Source organism: Lytechinus pictus, chromosome 8 (genome assembly GCF_037042905.1).
Source record: "Lytechinus pictus isolate F3 Inbred chromosome 8, Lp3.0, whole genome shotgun sequence".
In the NCBI taxonomy this organism is placed as follows: Eukaryota; Metazoa; Echinodermata; class Echinoidea; order Temnopleuroida; family Toxopneustidae; genus Lytechinus; species Lytechinus pictus.
In genome coordinates this window covers 20,303,943-20,314,084 of record NC_087252.1, presented here as the reverse complement: position 1 = coordinate 20,314,084, position 10,142 = coordinate 20,303,943, and the positions used below count along the sequence as shown (strand labels likewise).

Here is a 10,142-nt window from a genome sequence, read left to right as displayed (position 1 = left end):
CAGGTGCATAATGGCGGGGGTACGCTTGTTCCTCATAATGTATGTTTTATTTTCAATTTGGTTGTTTTTGTCTGTTTTTGAAATTATGTGTTTCATAAGATATAGAGAAAGAACGAGAAAGAACAATTTCCATTTAACTTTATGAATATTTATTCAATAAGAAATGAATCTTAACTGTTTGAGTGAATTTGGCAAAGTATTCCATATGTCAGGCCCATGATGTCTAATGGGGCGTTGCAAGAAAGTTACGTTGCAATTGATTGCAAATCGACTGCAACTTTGCAGCCGATTCCGATCGACTGCAACTAGCAATCAATCGCCAATTTGCGTTGCAAGAAAAAGGCTTGCGATTGAACGCAAGTTGCAGCTGATCTGCAGACGATTTGCAGCTGTAAACAGGGTCTGCAGCACAAGACTAGCCGAAAAAGCAAAATAATGGCTTACAACAATCCTGTTTGTGGAAGAGAGTAAGTAGAAAATATTCATTTTTCAGACAATTCTTTCTCCATTATGTATGTTTTTAGATAATTTATATATTTTAGACCTATGCCAGGGAAAAAATTATTTTGGGAAAAGTGAAAATAAATCTTAATCGCTGGTCGAAATTTCACCTTCAACAAATTTTCTACCGTACAATTTCAATCCCAGTCCCACACTTGACTTTTTGTGTCGGTAATGCACGGTTGTATCAACAACACGGCAGGTCATTGCCGGTGCAGTGCTGTTAAAAATCACCCAGAAGCTAGTAAATGTGTAGGCTCTTATTATGTATGAAACATCGAAAATGACCTTTAAAGATTATTTTTTGTTCCTATTTGAAATGATTTTTTAAGTTATATCGGTTTCAACGGCGAATAGCAATCCAGATTTCAGTAAATAGAAATTAAAGACTTCCATTTGGCATTACAGTCTAGGGGCCTAGAAATTTCACCAAAAAAATATTCCTCTCCATTTGTCTCTCTTTTTTTAAGAGTCTGTCTAACGTTACCTTGAGCGAAGTTCATGCAGGCCCTACTCCACTTCACTACCGCTACACTACGCTCCACCTACCCGAAATTCGAGACTGAACTCTATCTGATATTCCGAGTGACAAAGGTGGGATTTTATGGGGGGAAAATATAAAAGTCATGCAACATCACGATCTTTAAAAACAATTAGACCTAACTAATATTCTTACACCAAGTTTCACTTTTCCATGCTTCTATCAGTCTCAAAATTGGTGATTTAGAGCCAACATGCAGTTCCTCACACAAATAAATAATTCGCTGCCGTATCGCGCGTGCATGCAATGTTTTGAAATCGGCAGCGAATTATTTATACGTGTGAGGAACTTCATGTTGACTCTAAATCACCAATATTGAGACTGATAGAAGTATGGAAAAGAAGTGAAACTTGGTGTAAAGTAAGAATATTAAATTCAATTGTTTTTAAAGGTCGTGATGTTGCATGAATTTTATATTTTCCCCCATAAAATCCCACCTTTGTCTCTCGGAATATCAGATAGAGTTCACGGTCTCGAAGTTTGTGTAGGTGGAGCGTAGTGTAGCGGTAGTGAAGTGGAGTGGAGACTGCACGAACTTCGCTCGAGGTAGTCTACCGTTAACCTCCCTTTTTATGACTTTCCTTGGCCTGGCCTGGGATAAAGTGAAAATTTTGCTGTTTCGACTTTTGTCTTTGGAGGATAAAAAAATTAATCATTTATTATTATTATTTTTTTATTTTGGGGGGAGGGTTCTCCAGACTCCGTATATCTCGCCAGACAAGAAAAGGAAACAAAGGTATAGGGGGTCTACATGTATTGGGCTACTTTTCAGAATCTATTGTCCACATCTGCCACATTCTTGGGGAAGTTTTGACATTGAATAGGATGTTGCCTGCCCAGGGCTCTTTTTAAATTTCTTACGGGCAGATTGCACAAGAGGTTCTTTGCAAGGACAGTATTTGTGTCGTTGATTTGTAATGATGTGCCGTATGAGTCACATTTTTAATATTCATCTCATATAAATATAAAAAATATACATGTAAATACATTTATTTTTTAGATTCAATATGTAGATCTACTATGCCGGGGGGAGGTACTTAGATTTGGTTTGGACAAAGGTGTGTGGCTGTAAGTTCGAAACCCGTACCCATATTTACAGGTCATTTTGTCTAAAAAGGTATCCATTATTAGGGATTCATTACAGGGGCGGATCCAGGATTTCCAAAAGGGGGGGGGCACATTTTCGCCTGGAAAAACTTGACAAGTGTGGTAAAATGTACCACAGTCTGGGGCACGCGCGACTGCTCCCTACATACATGTACTACTGTGGGATGGGTTGGAGCAACTACCTCCTTGGTTGGAGCATAGAATACACATATACTATGGGCTAGAGGCTGTGTGCACACAACAATAGACCCAAGCCCTGTGCATTCATCCATGCTTGGGTGCACAACTCAGGTCTCAGCATAGCTGCATAGTCAGGCCAGCCAAGTGATCTGATGATCACTTGGAGAGTCGACCGGTGCGAGACGAGGACGTCTGTGTTTCTACACAAATCTACCTTTTGCTTCGCCCTTTCGCCCTTCGAGTTTTATCTACATCTACACCAAGAATACGTCACACCAATATCAACTATCTACAGCAAATATATATCACAGCAACATCATTCTTTGAGCCTGCTTTTTGGTTTATCATTATTTTCAACGTGCCTTGCACCAACTTCTGACTGGTGAGTATATCTGTGATTCCTTCTGCTAATCCCACTTTCCCCCTTTTCCCTCACAGGTTATACTTATACCATTACCTATAATTTTACCACACAAGCAAAAAAAAAAAGGTTATCGCCCAAAATGTAAGGTCATTTTGTATTTGCACCTAAGACATTGGAGTAGAATATGGACCCATATTTAAGGACATTAACTAAAAATTGGGCCATACTTAGGGATTTTCCAGCATAAAACCATACGCCATGTTTAGGGATTTCTTCAAAAAAGGCGACCCATTCCTGCGGCATATCCCCATATGCCTTATCTCGTGAGTACCCCCCCCCCCCCTGGGCTACTATGTAGCTGACTCTTGATTTTCATGCAAGCACATGAGGTGCTATATAGATGACAATTTTTTTTTCACTTTAAATTGTTAAATGGATGATTACAATGCTTTACCAGGTGCTTTCAGTTAAAGGGTGTCTCATATGGTGCATCATTATTAATATTGAATGCATAATCATGTTTTTTTTTACATCCTTTTACATCAAGCACAATACTCGGGGGGGGGGGGCATATGGCATATGGTCCCCCTTGACATTTTTCAGAATAAATCTGCCACTCAAAATTTTATTCCCGCACCGCTGACTGACGTTTTACTTTCAAGTCTCACACAACTTTTGATACTAAATTTGCCATTCCCAGGTACAGGGTCAGGAAATTTTGCAACATTATGTTTCTTTAAGTACATGTCAGACAAAAACATGATAACATGTAAAAAGTCAATATTCATAACTGGGTAATTTTGTAATTTAATGTCACTGATGAACTTTGTCTTGAAAATAACAATAAAAAAAATTAAAGAAGTTAAGAAAAAATATTAAAAAAAAACATGAATTGAAAGGAATTTATTTTGATACCAGATTTTTTAAAGTAAAGTTGTTAGGATTGCTCTAGAAAGGAATATGTACACCAAAGTTTGGCATTCTATTACGAGCTTTTTTAGTAAATTTAAAGCAAAAGGTATGATTTCATATTTTTTTTAATTGCGCCGCCCATGGCTGAGGAACCATAGTGCCCCTCCCCAGGCCAGAAGTGACTTTAATCAAAACACCCTTGGAATGCTATAATGATTAACACACTGGCAACTGAGCTTGTATATTCATTTCATGAATATGTTTTATCTCTTTGCTTTTTGCTTTTAATTGCTTACTACAGTTATGACAAAGAAGTCTGGAACCTCAGAACCACCATAACTGTGTCTGCTACAATGTGTGTTCTTGCAACCAGCTGATTGATTCATTTTATCAACTCTTGAATGGTAGGTTACATGTAAACTGTATTATTATTAATAATTCACCATGATCGTAATGCGGATGGGGGTGAAATCTGTACACATTGACCCAAGGATAATGCAAAATGAAAAAGGTTAACACAAATCTCTATCTTGACTGGACTTCTCAGCAATGAAGACATCCCATTGATGGGGGGAGGGGAGGGGGTGGTTGTGCTCATCCAAGGTGTACTGTATGAAAGTGTGTATTTTGCTTTCGTTGATTTAATTTATTGAATATTTTAATTTCCGTGATTCTTTTATTTGGGGAAAAACAATCAGTTCACACTTTTTTAGATTACATCATGGCAAATTGCCAATTACTATGGTCTCAGGAGTAAGCCACTATCCCTCTATCATATCATCATTTGGGTGCAAACAAGGCCCTTACCAGCAGACATCGGGGCATTTCTGCACCGATGGGTGCACAAAAATGTTTTGCTAAGGGCGTTCTTGCACTGAAAGGACAAAATTTGAACTAACCCGAGCTATGTATAGTTATGGGCTTGCATTATTTCCCATATTATTATTTTTTATGAACAGGTTGATTATCAGAACTGAATTCAGAGCTGCTCCTGTCTGTAGTAACATCATTATAAGAGTGGACTTCAGAATGAGGGCGTTGCTTGTTTAAAAACTTCACTCCATGGAGCTCTCCAAATTTATCTCAAATTAGACTGCTTCTGGAAACCAGATTTGTTCCTTCAAGCAGAGACGATTGGGGCTTTCCTGACTGGACTTCTATGGATTCTTCATGCCAACTTTAAGGACTGTGGTCTTCTGCATGAGACACATCAATTTCAAACAAGACATTCTGTGGTGAAACACTTGATTAAGATGATATGAAATTTTTATTTCATATAACTGAATCTCAGAAGTAATTCCTCGAGAGCAAGAAACATTGAAAATGAAAATAAAAGGTCCATCAATAATGAATGTCTTGAGCAGTGTTCTTTTTTGTGCACAGATCAATGGATCTTTTCAAGTCCAAGCAGGGATGTAGTCAATGCTGACCTCGAGGCAACATTTTGCTGGCCTTGGTCCGAGTCACTGTACATAATCTATGGGAAGTTCTCTCAAGCTGCCTCATGACTCGGAAGAATCAGCCTCGACCTCATCCCTGTATGCAAGTGTGATGTATATCTACGATGCAATCTCATGATTAAAGAGAGAGAAACAAGAGAGCTTCAGATTTTGAAGTGTAGCAATCTCCTGAAATGTATGTTTTATTTGAAAATCAAACTAAAATAACTTAATTGGGCATGTTATTCATTATGATATGTATGAATGAAAGCATTTAAGCAATTTAGTGCCATTGCAAAACATATTCTGAGTTGTATTTACTGCAAATGCTCAGAAATATTGATAAGCATTTGCCAGTGCATGAAGTGTTTCTAATAAAGAGTGGCTTTTGTGCCTATGGAGAGTTATTATTTCTTCAACATTTTTATACAAATTATTTCAGAAATCACAATTTGAATATTCCATGACCTCTGATAACAAGAGTAGAATATTTTTGGTTATTGACACACTTTAAAATGATATTAGGAGAGAATGTACTGAAATTGTGTGAAAATAATGGCATAATTGCTGAAGAGGCCTATAAAGATTGAAAATAACATTATTTCAAGTTTTTCTTGAAAAAAACCCATGGAAAATTGAAAATGGCATAATTTACACAAGTTTTCAAAACAAAATACAAAAAAAAAATTTGCAGAATTTTTAGTACACAAGCCTATGGACAATCAATTGAACGTAAATCGAACGCAAATTTTGCGCATCCTACAAAATCTTACATAAGTTACGTTCGATTTGCAATCAATTGCAAAGCTTGCGCTTGATCTACGTTCAATTGATCAAACGCAACTTCTTCTTGCAACAGGATTGAACGTAACGTGCGTTCAATTGCAGATTTGCGTTTAATCGGAGGACTTACGCTCAATTTTGGGAGTTGCGTTCGATTTGCGTTCAATTGCAAGTTTCTTGCAACACCCCATAAGTGTTGTAAGTGCTAATAGTGTTCTAGGATTGCCTAAGTGAATATTCTGACAAGTCCGTGTTGGATATGAATGTAAGTTGTTATTATATGAAAAGAAATCGGTAAATACAAGAGGAAAGAGTTTGTAATGATATTTATACATAAGAATAGCTATTTGTAAAGTATTTATATCATTTATTATACGTTTTTAGACGATAAAAAAGAGGATCAGTGTGTGAAAGATATGTTGATTTTGTGCAGATCCTTGCATCTTTCTTTTGTTATAAAAGTAAATGTTCAATGCTAGTTTTACTACAGTTTCCCCAAATAAGGTTACAATAATTAATATATGGTAGTACCAAAGCATTGTATATTATTAAAAGGGAATGTTCCGGCAAAAAATACTTTTAATATTCTAATTCCTTTAGCCATTGATGAGGATATATTGCTTACATGTTGGTTCCATGATAAATGTTTGTCTATTGTAATACCAAGAAATTTCACATATTTTTCTTTGTCTATGGGCTCATTGTCAATTAGAATGTCTTGGGGAAAATCATCATTCCTATGAGTAGTTTGAAAATTGAACAAAATGGGTTTTACTTATGTTTAAGGATAACTTGTTACATTCAAAACATGACGAAACATTTTTTAAATTCCAAATTCATTCTATTTATCAATTCATCGAAGTTTCTGTGAGATAACAAAATGTTGGTGTCGTCAGCATATAAAATAAACGAAAGAATTTACTATATCATTGGTATATATTAAAAACAGAAGTGGTCCCAAAATCGAACCTTGTGGCACTCCACAATTAAGAGAGGACAGCGGAGATTTGATATCATTAATAGAGACGAACTGTTGTCGATTTGAAAGATAACTTTTTATCCATGACCAGGCAACTCCACGTATTCCGTAATTACAAATGAAGTAAAGTTTTCGGTAAGCAATAAACTATAATGATAATCATCTACACCTATGATATATACAATGTTGTTAAATAAAGATCTAGAACAATCTCGATTAAACATTTGCAGGCTATTTTTATTAATCTTTATTAATAAAATAGAAGTTGAGAAAAGCAGGGCTTGTTAAATGTGGATCCCTCAATGAATTCGATAAAATATAGATTTTTAGGTATAAGTATAACATACGAAAATGAATAAAGTTGATTTAACATTTGCAATATGGAATATGCAATAAATGGAAGGAGAATGAAAAGTAACCCAGCGGATAGAGTGATGCATAGCTGTTGGTGAAAGAGGAAGAGAGGAAGGAGACAGAGAGAAGAAGAAAAATAAGGTGGAGAGTATAAGTAGGACAAAGTTGGGTACCGATCGCTCAGTTGATTTCGCTCTATATATTTCGAGAATTGTTTTTTGTTCAGCTTGTTTTTAATGTTATTCCTGAAAGAATTCCAGTATTTAGGACCGTAAAAAGCTTTCTGCACAAAGAGAGTGCGAGTGCGGGGAAGATGGAAACGGAGGAATCATTGTCGAGTTTGGTATTATGGTGTTTTCTTTTTTGTAGACATAATATTCAATATGTTTGGTAGAACATTTACGTTCAATTTGTACATGAATTGCCCTGTATGAAAAAGAAACGAATCCGGAAATGTTAGGATATTCGACTTGTAGAGCAAATCATCGGTATTGGAACGATTAAGAGCTTTATAATCCTTATAACCTTCTTTTGTAGAATAAGTATTTTGTCGGTGAGATTTGCGTATGCATTACCCCATGTCAATATTACATAATTGAAATATGGAAGTATTAGTGGAAAGTAAAGTATAAAAAGTGTTGATTTCTGGAAAAAAATGTTTAATTTTATTTATTATACCAATATTTCGCGACATTTTTTTGGATACATTAAAATATTCAATATCATCTTATCGTCAATCATAAGCCCTAAGAATTCAATTGAAGTGACTCTGTTGAGAAGCGTATCGTTCAAAATGAAATCTCCAGGAAGATTTTGCAAAGTATTACTAAATAGCACAAAATTTGTCTTAAGGATATTGACTTCAACCCACTACACGTTATGGCGAGATATGTCGACATGTCAACTTGACTAGACACTTTTTATCCCCAAGTCGACATAGACCTACAAGAAATTTGTCAATTTGGCCCGATATATTATATCGCTAAGTCTACATATGAAAAGTTATATTTCAACTTGGCGAGACATTATATCTCGCCAAGTCAACACAATGATATTGTTATGTATGCTGAGAGAGAACCATTGACCGGTGTGTTGGCTCAGTTGGTAGAGCGTCCGTCTCACAACCGGGAGGTCGGGGTTCAAACCCCGGCCACGTCAGACCAACAGACGTTTATAAATATGAGTTGTTGCTATCCTGTTTGGCGTTCAACGATATAGGGATAAACCCTCGTCGATCTAGCACTACACAGCGGCTGCCGGGCCCACGATCGATTGGGAAAAGCAAAATTTTCGGAGTATTTCATATGTCTATTTCGAACAATGATTTTTTTTTTACTTTATCTCACCAATTCTACAAGTCGATGGCACTTTAAAGCTTCCGTACAAGCTAGAGCTTGATCTGGGTCTCCACACGTCACCTAAGTGAAGTGTGCAAAATACTCAAAAGGAAGGTCTTTCGTCACAAAAGGAGTAATATAGAATAAAATAACAATTAATGCTTTGCAATCGGTTGGCGTACTAGTTGGTGCCTTTTGATCGTAGGGAAAACCAACTATCTCTGGCTCAACGCCAAATTGATTGCGAATGTATCGATCGCATCATGATCAAGCTGTGGAGAAGGTTTTGAGCATTGAACAACAAGAAGGATGAACATTTGTAGAGACAATATATAATTGTACAGTCGTGTCCTAAAGGTTTGGCACTGTTAATATGATTTTCAAATTTTATAGTTATTTGTTGGTTAGAAAAGAATGTACAAATGGTGGTACCAATATAGTACTTGCTCTATTTGAGATACGATAAAATGGACATTGCAGGTAAAATACTACTGCTCTTGGGCGTAAATATCCCAGGAATGAAACCCCAAACTGTTGTAGTCAGGCGCTTTATCAATCGACCACTTATCCTCAAAACTAATGTTTAAATCGTGAGCCGGAAATATACATGAAACACATGCCCTCAAGCGAAGTATGTTTCGGGATGGAACCTCCTTGCTTATATACGTACACCGACCAACACAGGTGTGACTCTATTTCTCTCACACGTGCACACACGCACATACTAAAACACACACCCAAAACTACAGACATTCCATCCTACAACTTCTTTTGTAATTCTTAACCGCGTGTTCGTGGCATTGACATTCATATACAAGTGTATGTACAAGATTCATCGCATTGAATTGATGAAAAATAATTTTGCGATGAGTTGTCAAGCTTTTCGTAACGATTGCCAAATTCAGCAGCATTTGTCGACGTGTTATATTCTTCGATAGCTTTGTAATCATGTACACCCCATACGGGAAATGAATGACTCATGATTTCGTGTTAATGGAGTTCAGTTTGAAATTGTTTTAGTGATTCATACTCAGATTCAGAATGTCGGAATGTTCGCTCCCTACTTATGTTCATCAATACCCCTTCTTCGAAGTCGAGAAAAAAATCTTGGGGGTCGTCATATAGGGTAGTTGGGCGACCACTGTGCTTTCCCTTGCTTTTTTTCCATCTATTTTTAAGGCTATTCGACACTCATTGTCGTTGAATAGACTACCCATTGACACCTCCCCGAAAGATGCACATTTAGTAATGATAACACAATGAAGGAGCATTGGAAATCCCCGAATGATACCATGTACAGTGTTTGTCCATAGAGATGAACATAACTTTCTTCTTTGATTAATGTATTAAGGCAACGCAATTTATCAATTCATGAAAATTGTATTCAAGTCAAATAAACATCATTTTTGCCTGTTTGTATTTCGTATCAAAACAAACATTCAAAAAGACAATATCAAACATTTTTTCGCGTATAACAGCTTTGGCAATCCAGCTTTGAACGCCGGTGCCTTAACCACTTATTGTTTAAAACCCACCTTACCTACACCGGACAAAAGAAGAAAATCTGTCAATCGGATTGGGGGCGCCCTAGCCACTATCCCGTCTCTGTGGTCTCGTGGTTAAGGAACCGGAGTTCAAAGCTGGG

The 10,142-nt window shown here is 36.7% G+C and overlaps 1 long non-coding RNA gene across 1 annotated transcript; it reads left to right on the top strand.

The window, feature by feature from the left end:
* Positions 1-220: 220 nt before the first annotated feature.
* LOC129284117 (uncharacterized) lies at positions 221-4,929 on the top strand. The gene is made up of 3 exons (XR_010294449.1): positions 221-467; positions 3,907-4,009; positions 4,565-4,929. It is a non-coding gene; the product is annotated as an uncharacterized LOC129284117 (long non-coding RNA).
* Positions 4,930-10,142: the final 5,213 nt, after the last annotated feature.